Below are 25,501 nucleotides of genomic sequence, written 5' to 3' on the forward strand. Positions count from 1 at the left end.
ACCAGGCTTTTGCCTAAAATTTGGCCTGCTCAGGAATTGGCTCGGTCTGGATTTTCGGGGTTCTCAGGCAGTACTTTTACAATTCAGATTTAAGGGGGAATAAAGCAGCATTGTTCGTGGATGGAGCACTTGTCGCTTCTACAGCAAGTGTCCGTCCACTGAGAGAAACAGGTACATTTTGATCGTTTGTTCATCAGCAAATGCAGCAGGTTTTAAAGAAAAATAAAGTCAACATTTGACAAAAATGTAAAGAATTTTTTTCACAACAAAAAAAAAGCATGTAAGGTTTGAAATTATGTTTAAAACCAAAGACTGTAAAGGAGCAATACAGTATATATACAAATGAATTTCTTTGTGATAAGGTTACCTGCATTATGCGTGGTCGCTTGTTTATTTAAATTTAGACAGTAACAGGCCACGTCGGCCCATGAGTCCATCCTGCCCAATTTGCACCCAATTAACCTACAACCCCGGGTACGCTTTAAGGGTGGGAGGAAACTGGAGCCCCTAGGCAAAGCCCCCGCAGATGCAGGGAGAATGTACAAACTCCTTACGGACAGCGCAGGATTCAAACCCTGGCCTGGATCTGATTGCTGGCATCATAAAGGCGTTGCGCTAACCGCTATGCCAACTATGCCGCCTATCTACACCAACTGTGCCGTCCTGTTGCCACTGTGAATCTGTGGCACTTACGCATCCAAGCACACAGTAGTCTGCAAAATTGAAAACGTTTGAGAGCCCGGATTCTCGGGCATCTGGATTTTTGGACTTTTACTTTATCCTTTCAATCAGATCAGCAACTTGAGTGGAGAGCGGGGGATGGGGAGGAGGAATAGTTTATTGGGCAAAGAATCGCTATGATAACATGAGTTTTTCTTTACAAAGTCAGATCTCATCGAGTTGATTACTGCTCCCATATCTGTGGCAGTTTCTCCAATCTTGCAGTTGGACAGAACACAAAAGAAACTCATCAACTGATAGCTAATATCTCTCTCACCTCTAGCCTCTGCAACTTGTCTTCGTCTGCCTTATCTGAATTACTGTTGGCACCGCTACAATCGAACCTGCTTCCCTTTCCTGCGTGCTGTGCGCACATAGAGACACGTCACACAAAGCCCAGCTGCAAGTTGCTGGAGACCAGCTCGTGGGAACCAGGTATCGGAACCAAGATTCGAGAGGGTGCTGAGAGCAAGGAAGGCTCCCAAAGGGCCTCGGGTGCTGAAGGTTCCTGATCATGTCGGAGGTTTTGATCTGGAGCTTGGGTTGCCAATGGATGCAGGGGCATATCTAGGGTATGGCAGGTACGGCACATGCGCCAGGCACCACTTGAAGGTTTGGGGCGCCACTGAGTTTCTACTCCTGGTGCTCTCCTTTACTGCCCCGTGCCCCCAGCACCTTCCCCAATGACCAGAAGTGGTGCACGAAAGGAAGTACAATTAACGTAGACGGAGGTCCGATCCTCCAAGATTGGACCTAAACCCCCCCAGCCAGCGCCATCCACACCCTCGGCCTGTACCACACCCCATCCTCCCCAGCCAGCGCCACACCGCCCCCTCCAACATTCCTCCTGTCGCTCTGAAGCCAAATGCAACGTGGTGGCCACCAAGGCCAGCTCTTGCGAGACTTCCTTATCGCCGTTTATTTTGATGCATGGAATGCAAAAGGTTGGCCACCCTTGCCATAGGTGCTGTTTTCCATGGATACGCCCCTGGACTGGTCGAACCGATGCAGCCTGTGAGTTGCAGCTGCCGTGGAAGCACTGGAGGCGAATCCACGGACATTCAGTGTCTCTTGCTTCTGGTTCTCCTATCGTTAGGGACGCACGTGGAGACTCTTTGTTTCTCCTTCTCCCAGGGTGGAAATGTCAAATACCAGAGGCCTGAGATTTAAGGTAAAAGAGGCAAGGTATTTTTGTACACTGAAGGTGATTGGTGCCTGAAACGTAGTGCCGTGGGAGGTCATAGGATAAGATAGAATAGCAAGAGGCAAGAATGGAAGATCAAATTCTTCCAGGCCAGGACGAAAAAGAATCTCAGGGTTACATTTGTCCTCTGACAATATATGTAAAATCTGAATCACGAGGGGCCAGATGGGATCAGTCAGATTGGCAGAAGTAAAACGCAGAAATCTGCAGACACCGTGTAAAAACAGGATGCTGGAGAAACCCAGCAGGTCAAACAGTGTCTTTTATGTAGCAAAAAGATTAATAACCGATGTCTCAGGCTTGAGCCCTTCATCTAGGTATGGAAAAATGTCAGCAGGCCACCCAACAAAAGAGTGGGGGGGAGGGTGGTTGCAAGGCTGGAGGTGATAGATGGAGAAGGGAGGGAGGGGATAGCAGCGATCAATGGGAGGAGGGATGGTTGGGTGAATGGAGGGAGGAGAACTGGAAAGATCAAGGGAAGGGGAAGAGGAGAGCAGGTTAGCAGAAACCGGAGAAGTCGACGTTGATGCCATCTGGTTGGAGAGGCCCAGATGGAAAATCAGGCGTCATTCCTCCAATTTGCAGGTGGTTTTCATGGGATAGAACTTGGGGCCATAGACAGACATGTGAGCGTGGGAGTGTGACACAGAACTGAAATGGTTGGCGATTGGGAGCTCCCTGACACTGCTGTGGATGGAGTCAAGGTGCTCAGCGAAGCGATCTCCCAGTCTGCGCCCAGCCTCTCCAATATAGAGAAGACCTCAAGGGGAGCACCGGATGCAGTAAATCAGTCCTGAAGATACAGAATTGAAGTGTTGCTTCACTTGAAAGGCCTGTTTGGGGCCCTGGACTGTAGTGTTGGAGGAGGTGTGGGCGCAAGTGTGGCACCTCCTGCGGCCATGGGGAAGGTGTTGGTGGGGAGCAATGAATGAACAAGGGAGTCACAGAGGAAGTGGTCCCTATGGAAGGCAGTGAGTGGAGGAGAGGGGAAGATGCGTTTGGTAGTGGGATCCTGTCGGAAATTCCAGAGGATAATGTGTTGGATGCAGAGGCTGGTGGGTTACAATAGGATTACTGGGTCTGACGCGAGTGGACGGGGTTAAGACAGGATTAATGGGTCTGACGAGAGTGGACGGGGTTAAGACAGGATTACTGGGTCTGACGGGAGTGGACGGGGTTAAGACAGGATTACTGGGTCTGACGGAAGTGGACGGGGTTAAGACAGGATTACTGGGTCTGACGGGAGTGGACGGGGTTAAGACAGGATTACTGGGTCTGACGGGAGTGGACGGGGTTAAGACAAGATTATTGGAATGGGAATCAATGGGGTTAAAACAGGATTACTGGCTCTACTAGGTATCGATGGGGTTAAGTTTATAACAAATCAAGCCATCAGAGGTTATAGTATCAATATGTCACTTTCAATTATTTTAATCTCTCATCTCCAGTAAGAACAAGAAATTCTGGTTTGCTATTGGTAAACCCCTACCATGGAATCCTGTTCAGTTAATCCATACAGTAAAACCCCCAGGATCTGGAATTCAAGCAACTGGCAACCCCAAGCAACTGGCAAGATAAAAATGTGAGGAAATAAATAGATTTTGAAAATAAATAAGAATAAATAAAAATTTAAATAAAACTTTTAAATTGTCAATGTTTTGCGAAGCAACACACGACCCCTTGGTGAAGATGGGAGAAAATATTCAGCCCCGACCGTGCCCCACCTGCAGAAGCTGTTTGAATGAAGTGTCAATAAAGTTGTGTTTGAATAAAATGGCGGTGCCTGGGATGAAGAGCCGGCCGATGCCACTCCCTGCTGGGGAGACTCTCCCAAAGTGTCTCCCTGTCCCTGCTGAGTAAGAGTCTTTATCTTTATTAGTATATTAGTAAGTATTCAGGTTTTATCTGTAAACTTGGGGGAGAAGGAGAGCTTAATTATGATGGTGGCATGGTGTGCACAACAGCGTCAGTGACCGGGTTTCAGATTTTTACATGTTGTAAGTTACATGAATTACGAGGTTAAAGTGAACTTTACACAATTTAAGGACAATATTTATTTTTCAAATTACTTGTACATTTTGCACTAAAAGTAAAAACACAGTGCTGGAGAAACTCAGCGGGTCAAACTGTGTAGTTTATATAGCAAAGGTAAAGATACGTAACCAACATTTCAGGCTCGAGGCCTTCATCAAGGTACATTTTACACTGTCTTTTGACTTTTAAACTGTTTATTCTTCTTGAATTAGGCCCTGTAAGAGTGAGTCTCAGGCAACCGGCAGGTGCTGGATACTGGGGATTTTACTATACTTCTATCCTCAATCATTATAAACGTGGGGGTACATCCCGCACAGGGAAGAGTGAACAGAGCAGCTGGGGACCAGTTGTCCATTGCCTGCTGTTCCCTCTTTGCGTCTGCCTTGACTGTCCATTTACACATCAACACTGGCATTCACTTGTTTGAAGAAAAAAATGACATCCAAACAAATGAAATCAAATTCTGGGGCACGAGGCAGCTGGGGCGAGGAGGGGCCACATTCCCTGAAATTAAATGTGCTTCAGTGACAGACGTGAAGTGTGCTCATGTACAGCGCAGAGCTCTGGGGGAATGTGAAGTGTGAAACCACTTTGACAGCTGAGCAGTAATCCGCCTGTGTTATCTCAGTTTTCTTTACAGCATATATAATCTTTCTCTATCCAGTCCAAAGACAAATTGTACCTCTCCTGTTGGCTATTCACTGTGTGTGGATCTGAACTGTAAGCACCGATACCTCAGTGTGCCCATTGAGGAGGCCCGCCAATGGCAAATACCCAGTCCAAGAGCTGTCGGCTTTAAACAGACTGTTAGACTGTGGTTTATTTTAAAATCCTCCAACTGCGGGGTCTGCGCCCAAGTTGGTGGCACCTGTGATTGGCAGCGGCCTTGAGGAGTTACAGATTCTGGGGAATCAGAGGACTGGCGCGGAGCCTCGGAAAACAGGGACACCGCCACTCCCCCCCCCAGAAGGAGAAGCAGAGGAGACGACCCACAGGGTGGTGACCACGGCTCTGGACCGGCAGGGGGGTGTTCTGCGGCTGAAGAACACACAAGCAGTGGGCTGCCAGTGACATGAAGCGAGGAACCCACACAGGCTGCTGGCGACTGGCTCGATACTGGCTGAAGGGGTACCAGGTAACGAAACAGGGATGCAAGAGATTGCTGAGGGTGCTGAAGGCTTCCTGATCATGTCGGAGGTTCAGATCTGGAGCTCGGGTGCCAGTGGTTTGGATTGAAGTCTGTGTGGCTGGAGGCAAAGCCACGGTCACTCTCAGTGCCTCTGAAGGGACTTTCTTTTGCTTCTTTTTCTCTTGTACCGAAGGGCAATTTCTTCTGATAGCGAATCTTTGCACTTATGGCAGACTAAAGATGATTTCATGTAATATTACATGGCATTAAAAGAATCTTGAATCTTCAACTCTCCATCTCCAAATCTCTATGAGATCCCTTTCACGTCTGCCCCACTTGGTTTTGTGCCTTAGTTTCTCTCTTGTTAGTTCAGTGACAAAAGGAGCAAACATTCGACCAGCCAGGTTTCAGGATTGCAATGAAATACTGGCTGAGTGAGCTCCCACAAGATGCCAGAAGCTCAACACCATCCAGGACAGGTACACAATCCTTTATCTGGAAAGAACAAAAGCCAGCCGCCCCAGATTTAAGCCTGTGCTGCGTATCCACCCCTTCCAGTCGTGCTTGGGTCTCTCTCCTCCTCACCCACTCAAGTCGCACTGCCGTCTCTCTCCCCCCCAGCCTGAGTCACGATGCAGTCTCTCTCCCTCCCGCCCGAGTCGCACTGCCATCTCTCTCCCCCTCCTTGCCCACCCGAGTCACACTGCCATCTCTCCCTCCTCCACCTGAGTCGCGCTGCCGGATCTCTCCTCCCCGCCCGAGTTGTGCTGCAATCTCTCTCCCCCCTCGCCCACCTGAGCCATGCTGCTGTCTCTCTCTCTATCCCTCTGCTGTACCAGCACCAGGAATAAAATGCTGGTTTTTGGAGCTTTCCAGATAAAAGATTGTGTACCTGTATAAGGAGGCTAACGGAGTGGTGCCCAGACCACCAGCTCAAATATTTGCATCATTATCCTGTCTACAAAATGCACTGAGCGACGTTCCCTCCCAAACCCACCGTCTCTACCAACGGAACTCATTCGTTCTGGATATCTCTTCCAAACGTGCACCATGCCGACGTGGAGATGTATCATTGTTGTCACTACCTTAAACTCCTGGACCCTTCCCACCCAACCAATGTGTGGAGAAGTTGGCTCTCCCACCTTCTCGGTGGGGGTGGGGTGGAGGGAGAGGTAGGGACAGGGATCAATACAGCCCTGTGCAGGGAAAACCAAACAGCATTAGCACAACGCTGTTATGGGGCCAGCAACTCCCACGCTGTCTGTAAGGAGTTTGTACATTCTCCTCCATGTCTGCATGGGTTTCCTCTCACCTGTTCAAAACATGTAGGTTAATTGCGTGTAAATGGGTGGCATGGGCTTGTGGGCTGGAAGGGGCTGCTAACATGCTGTATGTCTAAATTTTACAAAAAATTAAAATTACTAGACAACTATTCACTTTGAAGTACTAATGATCTGCTCTATGATGTTTTCTGTGCTCCTCTGAAACTCTCTGGGCCCCAGTTCCTGTACAACGCACTGGGCCCCAGTTCCTGTACAACGCACTGGGCCCCAGTTCCTGTACAACGCACTGGGCCCCAGTTCCTGTTCAACGCTCTGGGCCCCAGTTCCTGTACAACGCACTGGGCCCCTGGCTTCCGCACAATTCACTGGGGCTCCAGTTTACTTTAACCTCGGGTATTTCATGGTCCAGTGACCACATTGTCATTAGCTTCAAGTTATTTCTGGAAAAGGATAAATCTAGTCCTCATGTTGGGGTACTAAATTGGAGGAAGGCAAATTTTGTGGAAATGAGAAAGGGTCTAGGGAGGAGCGGATTGGGATATGTTGTTTTATGACGAGGGCCTTTTAGGTAAGTGGAAGGCCTTCAAGGGTGCAGAGTTTGCATGCTCCTGTTAGGATTAAAGGCAAAGTTTCTAGACATAGGGAACCCTGGTTTTTCAAGGGATGTTGGTGGTCTGGTTAGGAAAAAGAGGGAGATGTAGAGCAAGTATAGGTAACAAGGAGCTAATGAAGAGTACGAAAAAAGCAAAATACTCAAGAAAGAAATCAGGAAGGGAAAACGAAGATATGAGGCTGCTCTGGCAGATAATATGAAAGTAAACCCAAAGGTTCCTATAAGTATATTAAGAATAAAAATATAGTAAGGGACAAAATTGGTCCCCTAGAGGATCAGAGTGGTCAACGATGTGTGGAGATTCATGTAATGAGAGAGATCTTGAACAGTTTTTTTTGCATTAGTATTTACTCAGGAAACTGTCACAATGCATAAGGAAGGAAGGGAAACAAACAGAGGGTCATGGAACATATGGAGATTAAGGAGGAGGAGGTGCTTTCTGCCTTACAGAGAATAAAGGTAGATAAGTCACCTGGGCCAGATATGATATTCCCTTGCACCTTGAGAGAGACCAGTGTAGAAATTGTAAGAGGCCCTGGCTGATATATTCAAAATGTCCTTAGCCACAGTTGAGGTGCCAGAGGATTGGAAGGTAGCTTATGTTGTCCCATTGTTTAAAAAAGGACTCCAAAAATAAATGGGGTAATTAAAGGCCAGTGAGCTTGACGTCAGTAGTGGGCAATTTATTGGAAGGAGTTCTGAGAGACAGGATACATAGGTATTTGGACAGTCATAGGCTGATTAATGATAATCAGCATGGCTTTGTGTGTGTTAGGTCACATTTAATGAATCTTGTAGAGTTTTTTTTAAGGAGGTTACCACGAAGGAAAAGCTGTGAACATTGTCTACGTAGACTTTTGTAAAGCCTTTGACAAGGTCCCACGTGGGAGGTTAGTTCAGAAGGTTAACACTAGGTATTCAAGGAGAGGTTGTAGAAGACAGAGGGTGTAATGGATGGTTGCTTCTCAGATTGGAGGCCTCTGACTAGTGGTGTGCCTCAGGGATCCATGTTGGGACCATTGTTGTTTGTGGTATATATCAATGTTCTGGATGATAATGTGGTGAATTGGATCAGCAAGTCTGCAGATGACACAAAGATAGGAGACGTTGTGAACAGTGAGGAAGGTTTTCAAAACTTGCAGAGGGATTTGGACCAGCTAGGAGAATGGGCCAAAAAATGGCAGATGGAGTTTAATGCAGACAAGTGAGAGGTGTAGTGTAGCATTTTGGAAGGTCAAACTAATGTAGAACATACACAGTAAATGGTCGGGCACTAAGGAGAGAGGAGGAGTAGAGATCTGGGAATACATATACATCGTTCCCTGAAGGTGGTGTCGCAGGTGGACAGGGTTGTAAAGAAAGCTTTTGGTATCTTAGCCTTTATAAATCAAAGTATTCAGTATAGGAGTTGGGATGTTACGTGGAAGTTGTTTAAGATATCGGTGAGGCCAAGTTTGGAGTACTTTGTGCAGTTCTGGGCACCTAATGACAGGAAGGATATCGATAAGATTGAAAGAGTGCAGAGAAGATTTTCTAGGATGTTGCTGGGTCTTCAGGAGTTGAGTTACAGGGAAAAATTAAACAGGTTAGGACTATATTCCTTTGAGGGGGAAAGGTTTAGGGGAAACAATAGGAGGAAGTTCTTCAGAGAGTGGTGGGAGTGTGGAATGAGCTGTCATCTGATGTGGTGAATGTGGGCTAGATTGTATGTTTTATGAATGCTTGGATGGGAGAAGTCTGGTGGGTTATGGAATGGGAGCAGGTCAGTGGGTTTAGGGAGATAATGGTCAGCCAGATGAGAGGGGCCAAATGGCCTGTTTTCTGTGCTGTAGCATTCTATGGTTCTATTCACGATAATGTGTCACACCACTGTCATATCTAAAATCAAGTGAGTTTAAAGTGGGCTGCAGTATTAAAGAGGAAATAACACCCAATAGACTGGAAAATCATCCTGAAAGCACGTACAAAGTCCCAGGAGTGCCGAATTATTGGAAAGTTACTGTCGGGTGGCATGTAGGGCAAATTATCGGGGAGGGAGTAACAGCTGGCGCAGAGCAAGATCCCACCATTTTTAGCATGGTAAACACCAGAGATGAGGAGCAGGAACCCTTGCTGTCCAGAACCTTGACCTAGAAACACTGACCCCCACCCCCACCCATGATGGGGTTAATTACAGCATGAGGTTTACGTAGGAAACTATCATAAAAGAATCAGAAGGAGAATTTATAGTCATAAACATGTCACGAAATTTGTTGTTTTGCGGGAGCGTCACAGTTATAACATATATATAAATTAACTTACAAAATAAATTTTTTTTAAATGCAAGAAAAATCAAAGTGAGGCCGTGTCTTTGGTTCATTGTCCTTTCAGGAATCTGATGGCAGAGGGGGAAGAAGCCGTCCTTGTACCACTGAGTGCTCGTCTTCAGGCTCCCGTACGTTTTTCCCCGATGGTAGTAGAGTGAAGAGGGCATGGCCTGGGTGGTGGGGGTCCTTGAGGGTTGAGGCTGCTTTCTTGTAGATGTCCTTGATGGAGTGAAGTCTGGTGCCTGTGATGTTGCGGGCCAATTTAATAACCCTCTGGAGTTTTTTCCTGTCCTGAGCTTTGACACCTCTGATGCAACCAGCCAGAATGCTCTCTACCGGTAGAAGGTTCGCGCACGCACGCACGCACGCACGCACGCACGCACGCACGCACGCACGCACGCACGCACGCACGCACGCACGCACGCACGCACGCACGCACGCACGCACGCACGCACGCACATTTACAGTCGGATGGAATTGAGGAGATTATATTTCTGGACCAGTTAGACATGTGACCTTGAACCTGCACCTTCAAACCCTCAGAGAAAGTTCTGGAAATACTATGAAGCGGCTGCAGAGTTCAGCTGGAATTGGACAGCGTTATGTCGGAGCGGAGGAGGGGGTGGGTACAGGGTGCAGGCCTCTGTAGCATTTGCGCTCGTGACCAAGAAGGAGTCTTGTCGTGAAAATTGATGAGGATTGATTAGAATGAAAGAGAGAATGGAGAACCATTGATTTACAGGGTTCAGGTCCATTGATTATAGATAATGAGACACACTCTTGATTTCATTGCTCCATCATGGCTGTGAATGCTGAATTCTTGGCTGTCACAGTTTGAGCCAGAACTTCAGCTCGCTCCATCACTCAGAGTCGGTCGTTAAGAAATCGAATGTTAAAGCCAAGCCTTGTGTCCAAAAAATAATCCAGACCACCTTTTCCGTCCTCAACGTGCTCATCGCCATCAAAGCTCAGATGTGCAAACGCCGTTGTGAAATAGACAAATTCAAAATCCTGAGACGTTGCAGTACTGAGAGTTTACTGCCCTCCTCAAACAGAATGGGGTATGCGATTCAAGGGGCCGAATGGTCTGCCGCACTCTCAATTCTGGGGCTGCCTAGTTCCTTTAAGCAATCGAACAGTTCACAGGAAGGATTCCCTTCTTGATTTCAAAGAGACCGGAGCCTTTATGGATCGAGAAACTGAGCTTCAATCGGGGTGTCAAAATGGCAGTGAAGCTCTCCCTCAGCACACTCCCCACGACTGGCATTTGAGCCAATGACTCTGATAAGGGTAATCCCCTGACAAGAAATAACAGGTACCTGGAAGAAAGAATTCCAGTGTATCAACAAATTGTACTCGTGTACCCGTCCGTGCCCATTCACTGATGTGTTTTCGCAAGACTTGCCAAACGAAATGCATTGAATTCGCCCATCGTTATTGAATGAAGATCTCCCGGGCCCAAGGCCTGAAGAGGGCACACAAAATCAGTGAACCGGTGCGGACTCGAAAGGCCAACAGGGCCTGTTTCCGCTCCGTTAATGGTTATATGGTGACAGAGAATTCTCACCATTAATATTAACCTAGTGAGATGTCATGTTGGGAACAGGATGGTCATTAAGAACGTTAAGTTCCACGTCAACCACGAAGAAGGCTTGCCAGGGCTATAGTTTGTGTGACGTTTGAGGATATTCGTCATGTCACCAAGTACTTGCAAATTTCTTCAGGTGCACCAAGGAGAGCATTCTGATTGGTTGCATCACTGTCTAGGACGGAGGTGCCAATACACAGGGCAGGAAAAGACGACAGAGAGTTTAACTTGGCCTGCGCCTTCACGGGCGTCAAACCTCTCTCCATCGAGGACATCTACAAGAGGCTGCCTCTTAAGAAAGCAGCCTCTATCCTCAAGGACCCCCAGGCCATGGCTTCTTCACTCTGCTAACATCAGGAAAAAGGTCCAGGAGCCCGAAGTCAAGCACAAAGACGGCATCAGATTCCTGAATAAAACAATGAACCAATGAGACTGCCTCACTTTCTTTTATTTTTGCACCAATGTATTTATTTTTAAACGTAATTTATAGAAATACTTGCATTGTGGATCATGCTGCAAAACATGATTCTGATTCTATTGTAGTATTGTTCAATAAAGTCCTCAAAACCCAACGACAAGCTGACAATTCATTGCTCAGCAGATGGGAAAGACTGGTTCTGTGACAGGAACAATCCCAGAATAATTAACATTTCTTTTAATTATTTGCCTCATGAGTTATTTTACTATCTGCTAATGTTGCAATGTATTTACTGAAGACACATAGTTACGCCCTATCATTTGCAGCCTGCAACTCTGATTCTTCCAGTCTCAGCGTGAAGGCTGACGCAGAGTTCCAGCCTCATGCACCCTGCACTGTGGGAGGGGCGGTGAGGGAGCTTCGTGCTGTGGGAGGGGCTGTGAGGGAGCTCCGCGCTGTGGAAGGGGCCGTGAGGGAGCTTTGCGCTGTGGGCAGGGCAGTGAGGGACCCCTGCACTGTGGGAGCGGCAGTGAGGGAGCTCTGCACTGTGGGAGGGGCAGTGAGGGAGATCTGTACTGTGGGAGGGGCAGTGAGGGAGCTCCACACTGAGGGAGGGAGTGCCACATTGTTGGGAGACAGTGATGAGGGAGTGAGGCACTGTTTTCCAGGTGAGATCCAATCGTGGGATCTTGGTGTGGCTGAACGTCCAGACCACTGGGTCTTTATTCTCTGGAGGGCAGGAGGCTCTGTGGTGAACTTATGGAAGTTTATAAAATTTGTGGGTGGCAATGATATGCAACAGTTAGCGCAATGCTGTTTCAGCACCAGTGATCGGGGACAGGGGTTCAAATCCCGCGCTGTCTGCAGGAAGTTTGTACATCGTCATCTGCGTGAGCTTTCCCCGGGGGCTCCGGTTTCTTCCCACTCTTCAAAACGTACCGGGTGTTGTAGGTCAGTTGGGTGCAACTGGGCAGCATGGACTCGTCAGCTGAAAGGGCCCGTTACCATGCTGTATGATGGAGGGGAGAAGAGAGTGTATCTGTGATGAGGGACCACCCCAATATATTTCAAGTCAGGATGGTGAGGAAACTGGAGGGGGGGGCTCCCCTGCACCTGCTTCCCTTGCCCTGGGGTTTAGAGGCTGCAGACTTCAAAGCACATATGGATAAGCCTGCATTGCAGTCACAGGGAGGTGGTTGGGGAAATCATAAATGCCCAGAGGACGGAAACGGTTGAATCAAGTTATTGCCTCAGGCTGACAGCTCTGGATTGGAAGTGAAACACAAAAGTCTGCAGACACCGTGGTTGAAGTAAAAACACAACGCTGGAGAAACTCAGCTGGTCAAACAGTCTCCTTTATATAGCAAAGATAAAGAAACATGTAAAGCGCGTTGAAAGAACCAAAGACTTGTTGATCCAAACCAAGGCTTTTATTGACTAAAAGACTGGAGCTCATCACAAGTAGGTCGACCAGTCCAGAATGACCTGGTCTGGCTAGGAGCCATCCTTTAAGACCTGCCAGTAGGTGTGGCTACGCTCTCAGCCAAAGACAATCATCCTACACGACCATCTACATAGACACATTGGTGATAGAATCTGTAACTATCACAATATATCACCAATGTTTTTCAGTTCAGAGCCCTTTATCAAGGCATGAGGAAAATGTAGGCAGGCGGCTGAACACTGCGAAGGCTTTGTAAATACCTGTCTTGGAGCATCTAACTGAAACACAAAATTATCAACTTTATTGTCTTCAATAAGTACAACCCGACAAAACAGTGTTCTCCGGTCCTTGGAGTAAAACACAGACACACAACAGACAAAACTCACATGTATACAAATAATATATACGCTGGACAAGATTTCATATATACAAATAAATAAATATTGTTTCACGAACATGGTTCAGATGGTTAGTGTGGTCATTCAGCGTTCTCTCTGCCCGTGGGAAGAAGCTGTTCCTCAGCCTGGTGGTTCTGGCTCTGATCCTCCTGGACCCCTTCCCTGACGGGGTCAGTTTAAAGATGCTGTGTACAGGATGGAAGGGGTCCTCGATGATTTTGTGTGCCCTCTTCAGTCAACGATCCAGGAAGATCATGTCGATGGGGGGGGGAAGGAGACTCCAGTGAACCTCTCTGCCACTGTTATGGATTGACCTCCAATCCATTTCTCTGCAGCAACCGTACCGCACAGTGATGCAGCCGGCCAGGCTGTGGAGCTCCTGTAGAAGGTCAGTAGCCTTGCAAGTTCTAGAATCTTCAGAATAAAATGAGTTGCTGGAGGGATTCAGCAGGTCAGGCAGCGTCCGTGGGGAGAAACTGCCAGACAATGTTTTGGGTCGGGACCCATTATCGAGACAAAAGCAGGAAGGGGAGGTATCAAGGTGGAAGGAAGCTAGGAGGAGGCAAGAGGTAATAGGGTATTGGAGAGGGAGGAGGAGAGACAGGCAGAGGGAGAGACCACTGGGAGGGTTCGAGGGGAAAGCAGGAACAGGATTGGGTAAAGAAGAGATAGAAAGAGGCGATATGGATTACCTAAAATTAGAAAAAAAACGTCTGTGCTGTTAGGTTTAAGGCTGTCCAGGAGAAATATGATGCATTGCTCCTCAAGTTTATAGCAGCTAAGCATCGCAGAAGAACACCCTCAAACAATAGGCTGTGTGAAGAGAGCAGCCATCCTTACGAGGGAGAACCACTGAAGCAGTAAATGGCTCAGTGTGAGGTTTCCTGGGACGTAATCTATTATAATTACAGAGCGCTTCCAAATATCAACACTGACTATTTCCTGCATCTACGCTGCAGATGGTTTCTTTCTCCGACACGCCTCGGTCAGGAATGCTGCTCCCTTCAGTTTGTTCACCAACACGAGCCTTGACCGGCAGAGCCCCCGTCCTGAAGCAAGCCCAGTACATCACCCACCCGCTCAGCAAATGGTGCAGGAGTTCAGTGCACAGGTCAGGGAGAGACAAGCACTGTCTTCGCCCTTCAGAGAACATTAGGAAAGGGGGAGAGCATTCTGCCTGTCAGAGAATGTGAAATGATTTTGCCTGTGACCAGGATTCCCAGTGCTATCCACTTCTCTCTTTAAAAAATAACTTGCCTCAGAAATCTCCTTTAACTCTTTGGGCTCCAGCCATTTTAACCTTTCATTAATACACCGTAAATATTCGTGTATAATGCAAAAAAAAATTTCCCCCTTTCCCCCCCTCAAAAATAGGGGGGAGGTCGCATTATACACGAGAGTAAAATTTAAAACAAAATTCTGCAGGCGGGTGGGCGAGCAGTAGTTGGCAGCGTGACTCGGGCGGCTGGGCAAGTGGTAGTCGGCAGCGTGACTCGGGCGGGCGAGAGGTAGTCGGCAGCGCGTCTCGGGCGGGTGAGTGGTAGCCGGCAGTGAGACTCGGGCGGCAAGGCAGGCAGGTGAGGGGGGGATTGTGAGAGATAACATCACAAATCGGGCAGGTGGGGGAGGGGTCGTGAGAGACGCCAGTGTGACTCAGGCGGGTGAGGGGAGGGGAGTCTTGAGAGACGGCAGCGCAACTCAGGCGGGCGGGCGAGCAGCTGGAGAGACGGCAGAGCGACTCAGGTGGGTGAGGGGTGGGGGGGGGGTCGCATTATACATGGGGGTAAAATTTTTCCCTTCAAAAATGGGGGGTGGGTCGCATTATACACGAATATTTATGATATATACAGTAAGTCAGTAAGTCCCCGGGTTAAGAACATCCAACTTAGACAACTCGGACTTACGAACAGACTATGCATAGCCTCAGCAGTTCGTCAGCTCGAGGAAGGAGAATGACATCCACCATTTTAAGTCAGATCACGTTGCCGTTAACACTATGTTGAGTGTGTAACTTTGTATTTAGCTTAAATGCTATATACTGATACAAACATTTGACTAACTGACGCTAAATAAGAATCGTATGCATCGGTTTGACTTACAAATTTGACAGACTTAGGAACGGATCTCGTTTGTAACCTGTACTCTGGACTGCGTCCATGGGTAAAATACAGTACGGACACCAGTATGAAGCAGCTGGTGGTTGGGTATAAAACGGGGAACTGCAAACTCTTAAGGATTTTGGTGCGTCTGTTCATTGAGAATGTGATTTTGATTTATTGTCAGAGTACATACATACAACCCTGAGATTATTTTTCCTGTTGGCAAAGAAGAATTACCACTTGTTGGTAGTGTAAATAAATGGGAAAATAAACAAACTGACTGTGCAATACAGAGAGAATTAAAAAAATTAATAAAGTGCATGAGTCCTTAAATGAGTCCCTGATTGAGTTTGTCGTTGAGGAGTCTGATGGTGGAGGGGGAGCAGCTGTTCCTGAACCTGGGGGTGCGAGTCTTGTGGCACCGAGATCTCTTTCCTGATGGCAGGAGTGAGAACAGAGCGTGGATCCTTGATGATTGCTGCTGCTCTCCGACGGCAGCGTTCCCTATAGATGTTCTCAATGATGGAGAGGGTTTTGCCTGTGATGTCCAGTACCTTTTGGAGCACTTTGCGGTACTGGTGTCCCCCATACCAGACCATGATGCAGCTGGTCAGCACACTTTCGACCACACATCCATGGAAATTTTCCAGGGTTTCCAATCTCATACCAAACCTCCGCAAACTCCTGAGGAATTAGATGCGCTGACGTGCTTTCTTCACGATGCCATTAGCACGTTGGAAAGATCCGCTGAGATAGTGACTCTCAAGAACTTAAATTTGTTCACCCTCTCCATCTCTGATTCCCCCCAATGATCACTGTATCGTACACCTCTGGTTTTCCCTCCCTGAAGTCAACAATCAGCTCCTTGGTTTTCGTAACATTGAGTGCAAGGTTGTTGTTGGTGCACCACTCAGCCAAGTTATCAAGCTCTCTCCTGTATATACTGACTCATCACCCCTTATGTACAACCCACTACCATGGTATCATCACCAAATCTGCAGATGGTGTTGTGGCCGTAATGAGCCACATAGTCATCGGTGTAAAGCAAGTAGAGCAGGGGGCTGAGAACGCAGCCCTGTGGTGCTCCAGTATTGATAGTGGAGGAGATGTTCTTACCAATCCTCACTGATCGAGGTCTGGAGGCGAGGAAATCCAGGATCCAATTCGACAGTGGGGTGTTCAGCCCCAGGATTTGGAGTTTGCCCCTCAGATTCGAGTGGACTATTGAATGCCTACTGAGGTCAATAAAGAGCATCCCGACGAACACATCTTCGCTGTCGAGGTGTTCCAGGGCTTTGCGTGGAGCCTGTGACATGGCATCCATCCGGTGGATGGATGGTACGATAGGCAAACCGGATTATATCCATGTTGCTGCTCAGATAGGATCTGATATACTTCAATACAGCACTTCAACACTGTTGATATGCTGGTCGATAATTGCTAGTCATTGCCTTGTCCTGAATATACAGGTTGACAATAAACTCTCATCGCCACCTTCCACAGGTGGGGCAAGAAGCGGATTATGTTGGGCTTCTGTGTGTTCCCGTTGCACGGGCCTCAAGGCCCTCAGACCATGAGAGCCTTCCCTCCACACTGACCAGTCGTAGTCCGGATGTTCCCAGGAGGCAGGTTGAATGACCCCAGCTTGCCCGCAGTTGGAGAGGAGGCTGAGCTGCTGTGGCTTACCACTGCCACCCAGTGGCTTATAGTATTAGAACATTTTTACAATTCACCCCTCCACATTGGAACAAGAGGTCATTCTGTGTTCCGAGGTTGCTCTCTGATTCAGTGGTCTTAACGTAATTGGTGAACTAACCTTCACATAGGGAATGGTGACCTTTATAAAGTGAAAGTGAAGGGAGGAAAGTTTAGGGGAGACATCGGGGTAAGTTTGTTTTTTTTTCCCCACACAGAGCGTTGTGGGTGCCTGGAATACCCTGCCAGGGGTGGTGGTGGAGGTTGAAACATTCGGGCATTTAAGGGACTCTTAGACAGGAAAGAAAATGTATTTCTTTGCTGAATGTTCCAGCATATATATATATTTTTTTTGCCAGGAATATATAGGTCGGCACAACATCCAAGGCCGAAAGGTCTGTACTGTGCTGTTCTATGTTCTAACCTTCTGCCTGGCCTGGTTCAAGACCACAGCCCCTGGCTTTGAGTGGCTGCGAGAGGCTCTTTTCTCACTCAGAGAGGTACAGGCCATTCAGCCCATCCTGTCCATGATGCCCTTGTTACTTACCCAACTTAACCTCTTTGGTCCACAGATCCCAGCTGTTAGCCCTCCCCAGCACCTCTACCTATTTCTAACAGTTAACATCATGGTCACCCAATTTCCCCTGAAAGGAAAGGCCTTGGGAGGGGGAAGGGACAGATGATGCGGTCCTCATGGACACTATACGACCTGACGTTTCTGCCACCACCCTGGCCACTGATGCACAATTCCTCATGCCCTCCTTGAGGTGGCAGTGGCTCCCTGCAGTTTACCCTGTCGGGTCCAACCTCTCGGCAGTCCCGGATTTCCTGCTGTGTGAATCAGCCCCATCCCTAGGTGCTCCCACTCACGAGCCACCTACAACATGAGGAGAGCCCACAGGGATGATATCCAGCACCATCTGGTACTGGGAGCTTGGAGTCACCGCTGGAAACAGGTGTCCATGTGGCTGCAGAGGGTGAGAATGTGAATTTTTAAATATTGACAGGAAGAGAGAAGCTAGCTGAATTCCTTCCTTTCTTGATATCAATTACATGACAATAAAGAAATCTTGAATCACCTAGACCTCTTTACAGATAGTCCCCAGCTTACAACGGTCAGATTTATGATGGTTCGAATCCACACTGTACTTCAAATTATCAATGTCTCCCCACAGCCCCGTGTCAGTCCCCACACTGGTTCCACTGCCCCACTCTCTCCCCACAGCCCCGTGTCAGTCCCCACACTGGTTTCTCTGCCCCACTCTCTCCCCACAGCCCCGTGTCAGTCCCCACACTGGTTTCACTGCCCCACTCTCTCCCCACAGCCCTGTGTCAGTCTCCACACTGGTTCCACTGCCCCACTCTCTCCCCACAGCCCCGCGTAGGTCCCCACACTGGTTCCACTGCTCCACTCTCTCCCCACAGCCCTATGTAGGTCCCCACACTGGTTCCACTGTCCCGCTCTCTCCCCACAGCTCCGCATCTGTACCCACACTTGTTCCACTGCCCCACTCTCTCCCCACAGCCCCGCGTAGGTCCCCACAATGGTTCCACTGTCCAGCACTCTCCCCACAGCCCTATATCGGTCCCCACACTGGTTCCACTGCTCCACTCTCTCTCTACAGCCCCATGTAGGTCCCCACATTGGTTCCACTGTCCCGCTCTCTCCCCACATTGGTTCCACAGCCCCGTGTCAGTCCCCACACTGGTTCCACTGCCCCACTCTCTCTCCACAGCCCCGCGTTGGTCCCCACACTGGAACCACTGTCCCACACTCTCCCCACAGCCCCATGTCAGTCCCCACATTGGTTCCACTGTCCTGCACTCTCCCCACAGCCCTGTGTCAGTCTCCACACTGGTTCCACTGCCCCACTCTCTCTCCACAGCCCCGCGTAGGTCCCCACACTGGTTCCACTGTCCAGCACTCTCCCCACAGCCCTATATCGGTCCCCACAATGGTTCCACTGCTCCACTCTCTCCCCACAGCCCTATGTAGGTCCCCACACTGGTTCCACTGTCCCGCTCTCTCCCCACAGCTCCGCATCTGTCCCCACACTTGTTCCACTGCCCCACTCTCTCCCCACAGCCCCGCGTAGGTCCCCACACTGGTTCCACTGTCCAGCACTCTCCCCACAGCCCTATATCGGTCCCCACACTGGTTCCACTGCTCCACTCTCTCTCTACAGCCCCATGTAGGTCCCCACATTGGTTCCACTGTCCCACTCTCTCCCCACATTGGTTCCACTGTCCCGCTCTCTCCCCACAGCCCCGTGTCAGTCCCCACACTGGTTCCACTGCCCCACTCTCTCTCCACAGCCCCGCGTTGGTCCCCACACTGGAACCACTGTCCCACACTCTCCCCACAGCCCCACGTCAGTCCCCACATTGGTTCCGCTGTCCTGCACTCTCCCCACAGCCCCATGTCAGTCCCCACACTGGTTTCACTGTCCCGCACTCTCCCCACAGCCCCGAGTCAGTCCCCACACTACTTCCACTGCCCTACTCTCTCTCCACACTACTTCCACTGCCCTATTGTCTCCCCACAACCCTGTGTCAGTCCCCACATTGGTTCCACTGCCCCACTCTCTCCCCACAGCCCCATGTCATTCCCCACACTGATTCCACTGTCCCACTCTCTCCCCACAGTCCCGTGTTGGTCCCCACACTGATCCCACTGCCCTTTTTCAACATCCGATAGGAGTGCCAGATTGTAACCCCATTGTTAGTTGAGGACTACCTGTATTTGATAAGGCAGTAAAGACTATTCACCATTAAGTAAGGGACATGGCCTGATGAATGAATCCCAAGAGAATTCTAAGAAATATGTATTTATATGGAGCAGTCTGCTTGAATATTCTAAAAAATTGAGGGGTTCTGACGGCATACATGACCTGTAAGCCATGAGGCAGACTCTCTTGGGCTGAGAGTAGTTGCTTCTGGCTGTGCTTCTTGCTTTAATGGAGTTATCACGCTTTGCAAAGCAACTAAAAATTAGTTTTTACAGCTGTATTTATGTTTGCTTTCAAGTAAACTTTAACAGGGGAGTAGGAGCAGGCAGGAGGCGAACCAATGGGTGTATTTGAAGGGATTCTCAATTACTTCTCTTCAAAACCTATTGTGGACCCACAACACCTCCTCACTCGTCAGGAAGGTGTAGCAAGAGGTTGAGAAAGGCAAGGCTATTGACCCCTTGTGATAGAACAGATTCTATTACCAATGTGTCTATGTACAGATGGTCGTGTAGGATGACTGTGATTGGCTGAGAGCATAGCCACACCTACTGGCAGGTCTTAAAGGATTGCTCCTAGCCAGACCAGGTCATTCTGGACTGGTCGACCTACTTGTGATGAGCTCCAGTCTTTTAGTTAATAAAAGCCTTGGTTTGGATCAACATGTCTTTGGTTCTTTCGACGCACTCTAAACCCCTATCTTGACAACATTTTACAGGATCACAACTGATAGTGTCCTGTCTCATTGCATCATTATGTAGGACAGTGGCGGCAAAGCACCAAACTGGATGTCATCACTGAAGATCATCAAAAATACTGAGAAGATCCCTTCCCTCTATTGACCACATTCACCGGGAGCATTGCTTAAATAGGCCTGAAGAAATTATAGAGGGCAGCACGGTTAGCGCAACACTGCTACAGCACCAGTGACCCGGGTTCCAATCCAGCGCTGTCTGTAAGGAGTTTGTATGTTCTCTCTGTGTCTGCGTGGGTTTCCTCTGGGTGCTCCAGTTTCCTCCCACTGTTCAATTAGCTGTAATTGGGCAGCACAGAATTGTGGCTGGAAGGGCCAGTTACGTCTAAATGTTGTACGTCCAAATTTAAACAAAAATTTCCATCCAGCACACAATATCTTTGACCCACAACCATCAGGGAAGGAGGTAGAGGAGCATCAAAATCGGGACTGGCAGGCTGGGAAATAGCTTCTTCCTGCAGGCTGTGAGATTGATGAACGGTATCTTGTAACTGAGTAATTATTCCCAAATTATTTATACACATTTATTTAAAATTATGTGTTTATGCATATCTGTGATGGCTATGTGCTGTATATTGTGTATGTATGTCTGTCCACTGTGGTCTGGAGAAATGCTGTTTTGTTGTGCTGTATATGTACTACTCTTTGCAGACGATGCCGCTTTAGTTGCCCATTCAGAGCCAGCTCTCCAGCGTATGATGTCCTGTTTTGCGGAAACTGCCAAAATGTTTGGCCTGGAAGTCAGCCTGAAGAAAACTGAGGTCCTCCATCAGCCAGCTCCCCACCATGACTACCAGCGCCCCCACATCTCCATCGGGCACACAGAACTCAAAACGGTCAACCAGTTCACCTACCTCGGCTGCACCATTTCATCTGATGCAAGGATCGACAAAGAGATAGACAACAGACTCGCCAAGGCAAATAGCACCTTTGGAAGACTACACAAAAGCGTCTGGAAAAACAATCACCTGAAGAAACACACAAAGATCAGCATGTACAGAGCTGTTGTCATACCCACGCTCCTGTTCGGCTCTGAATCATGGGTCCTCTACCAGCATCACCTACGGCTCCTAGAACGCTTCCACCAGCACTGTCTCTGCTCCATCCTCAACATTCATTGGAATGACTTCATCACCAACATCGAAGAACTCGAGCTGGCAGAGTCCCCAAGCATCGAATCCACGCTGCTGAAGACCTAACTGCGCTGGGTGGGTCACGTCTCCAGAATGGAGGACCATCACCTTCCCAAGATCGTGTTCTATGGCGAGCTCTCCACTGACCACTGAGACAGCGGTGCACCAAAGAAGAGGTACAAGGACTGCTTAAAGAAATCTCTTGGTGCCTGCCACATTGGCCACCGCCAGTGGTATGATATCACCTAGAACCGTGCATCTTGGTGCCTCACAGTTCGACGGGCTGCAACTCCTTTGAAGAAGACCGCAGAGCCCACCTCACTGACAAAAGACAAAGGAGGAAAAACCCAATACCAACCCACCAATTTTCCCCTGCAACCGCTGCAACCGTGTCTGCCTGTCCCGCATCGGACTTGTCAGTCACCAACGAGCCTGCAGCAGACGTGGACATACCCCTCCATAAATCTTCGTCCGCGAAGCCAAGCCAAAGATATGTACAGTCAGAGGGCAATGCAGTTGAACTTGAACATTCTCTTATTGTTAGGTGTGTTGGGCTTTTAAAAATTTTTTTAGACATACAGCACGGTAACAAGCCATTTCGGCCCACAAGCCCGTGCTCCCCAATTTACACTCAATTGACCTACAAGCCCCGGTATGTTTTTGAACAGTGGGAGGAGACCGGAGCCACCAGGCAAAACCTACACAGACTCGGGAGAATGTACAAACCCCTTACAGACAGAGCGGGATTCAAACCCCGGTCCCAATCGCTGGCGCTGTAACGGCATTGTGTTATCCGCTACACCAACCGTGCTGCCCCCAAAGAGGATTTGTGGCACCTCTTTATGTGCCTTTACATCAAACAGAAGTTCACCAATTTTGTACGGAATTATGTGTTTATGACAGTAAGGAATATTTGTGCAGGTGAAGATCAGCATCATTCAATGGGCTGAATGGTCTCATTCATCGTCATCAGGAAATGTCCCAAGTAGCTCCAACTACTCACAGCCCCAAATCAAAACATTTCTTCTCACTCGGTTCAATGACCAGTTCCTCACCCTGAGTTTTTGCACTGGTTCCAGAATCTCCAACTTCGGCAAGTTCCTTATCAGTCCGTCCTAGTGTGACTGCTCCAGGTCCCTCGAGACTCCACCTTCTCTTACCCAATCTCCCAGCTCATTTCACGAGGCAACCTAGTGAAGCTACACTTCCCTCACTCAAAGGCAAATACAGTAAAAAAAAAACCTCTGGTATCCAGAATTCAAGCAACCAGCAGCCTCAAGCAAAAGGGGAAGAAAAAAAAAATTGAGGAAAGTAAATTTAAAAGATTAACATTGATAAGAATAATAGATAAAAATTGTGTACATTTAAAATTGTAAAAGTAAATATTCTTTGCAGTAACACATAAACCTGTGGTGAAGATGGGAGCAAATATTCAGCCAGTGGAGAATCTTGGTTGGGCTTTGCTTGAGCAGCTGTTGGAATAAAGTTGTGTGAAACAACAATGGTGTCACCCAGGATGAAGAGCTGATTGATGGCGCTTGCTGTTAAGGTGACTCTCTTAAAATGTCTCCTTATCCCTGCTTCGTAAGAGTCGCCTCGGTCAGAGGCTTTATCTGTAAACTTGGGGAAGGGAGGGTTAATTATCTATCTTTCAGGCGGCTCCGTGGAAGGGGGAGGAACCTGCAGATGAGGAGATGGTTAAACGTTTTCAAAGGATGTGAGTGAAAATAAAGTAAAATGCTTCAAGGTTTATATATTCATGCAAGTGACGTTCGTTCGGTGTAAGTGCTGTGTAGTATTTTTGTCTTTTAAACTGTTTATTCTTAATGCAGTTTAGGCATTGTGAGAGCAAGTGTCGAGCAACCAGAAAATACACTTATCCGGCATCTACCAATCTCCATAGGTGCTGGACACCTTTCTGTAATTCCTTCCTGAGGATGACCGTTCTAACAGAGGCTTCACCAAAGCCCAAGACATCCCACCCTTGTTCAGCAGAATCATGCTCTGAACATTTGCAAGGTCTGGATTGCATTAAATTCACATCTGAGTTGTTAAACGCATCACGACTTCTCCAGCTCATTTTAGCCAAGTTCCCATTTAACTGCAGATTGCTCGAAAGCCCCTGAACAGCGATGTATAATGAAAATGATCAGGCAGACCACAGTTTTGCTGGCACAACATCTAAGGGAGCTCTTCAAACAAAGCAACAGCAATTCTCAAACAATTGGCCCATTTATTCAGAATAAATCGGGCTAAACGGATGGAATTTCTGTTCAGCTGCATCTTCTGAATCCCTTAAAAAGTATATATTTGCCATTTTTGGATTGTCCATTTCTCCTCTAATCTTCGTGTAGGAGCCAAGGCAATTCAATTCTGATCCAGAGATGTTCTTCCTCCATATGGCAGAGGATTGCAGACATTCAGAATCAGAATTTATTGTTATGAAATTAGTTGTTTAGCCGCAACATCACAGAGCAAACTTTCATATAAGCCACCATACAAAAGTAAATAAATAAATTGCGGTTAAAGCCAGGGAAACTCAAAAGTGCAGGCAGCACCTGTGGATGGGGAGGGTAACAAGAATTTAATGTTTCAGGCTGAAGACCTTTCATCAGTTCTGCTCTGTGAAAGGGTGGGACGGTTGGCGTAGCACTTTTACAGGGCCAGCGATCAGGACCCACGGAGTTTGTACATCCTGTCCGAGTCCGCGTGGGGTTTCTCCAGGGAGGTTCCGGTTTCCTCCCACTCTTCAAAAACATACCAGGGGTTGAAGGTTAATTGGATGTAAATCGTGGAAATGGCCCGTTACCGTGCTGGATGTCTGAATTTAAGTTAGAATAAGAAAAGGCTTCCACTATTCTGCTTCTTTCTCTACCTCCTCAGTGTTCCCTGCAAACATCCTGAACGTGCTCAAGGGGGAACCTGAAGTTACTGACCTGCATTTTACCTGTCACCTTTAATTTCCCTACTGTGCAAAGATACATCTTTCTGCATCTTTCAATAAGGCAACATCACTGCTTCCTTGGGCAGAGAATTCCACATCTCACTCTCTGGGAGACACAGGTCTACCATATCGGAGTCTTCAATCTGCTCCTCCACATCTTGAGGCTGTGTCACCAGGACCAGGGCCAGACTATTTGGCACCCTAGGGCAGGCTGAGTGCAGTGGAGGGGAGGGGGAGGGTTGAGTGGGGTTGTGGGGGGGGGGCGGGGTGCTGACTGGGCTGAGTGGGGTTGTGGGGGGGGGTGCTGACTGGGCTGAGCAGTGGGTTCAATATCTGATATGACGTTCGGTGTGTGTGTGTCGCACCACTTCCTCCCTCCGCCTTACCAGCGTACTTATAGTGTGTTAGGTGCTGGAGCTGTTGGAATATCTCAACAGTGCCCTTATGTGGTCTGCACCCAAGGCAAATGCCTAGTTGGACTCATCACCCCTTTTTATGCAACCTACTACCGTGGTATTGTTAGCAAATTTTTTAGATGGTGTTGCACTGAGCTACACAGTCAAATGTATATAACGAGTAGAGCAGGTGACTAAGAATGGTCTGGTACTGATGCACTAAACAAATTTGTTCTTTTTTTTGTACCTCATGCTCACTTTTCTGAACATGGTGCAAGCTTGCAAGGTGTAACCTCTGATGCTCTCTGCCTCTTCTATATTCCCGAAGGGCAAGGAGAGCACCCTCTTTTCAAACCCACTCTTGCAAAACAGAGATTTGGGCCAGTTTCAGTAATCTGCTGCTTTGAAATCCCAGGAGTCAGGAAATAAACAGGAAGCCATCTCCCCAAGCACCAGGTTGGTTGCGCCAAGAAATGTTTCATTTGCATACCCCTTGCACACAGGCAAGCTGTCGAGCTTTAAGCTTGCAGAGTGTGAGATGTTGCATCTCCATCGAGTGGGCCATTAAGTCTGCTGCACACGGACAGCTTTATATCACACCCATCCCCACCTAGT

The sequence above is a fragment of the Narcine bancroftii genome, chromosome 11, assembly GCF_036971445.1.
Source record: "Narcine bancroftii isolate sNarBan1 chromosome 11, sNarBan1.hap1, whole genome shotgun sequence".
Classification (NCBI taxonomy): domain Eukaryota; kingdom Metazoa; phylum Chordata; class Chondrichthyes; order Torpediniformes; family Narcinidae; genus Narcine; species Narcine bancroftii.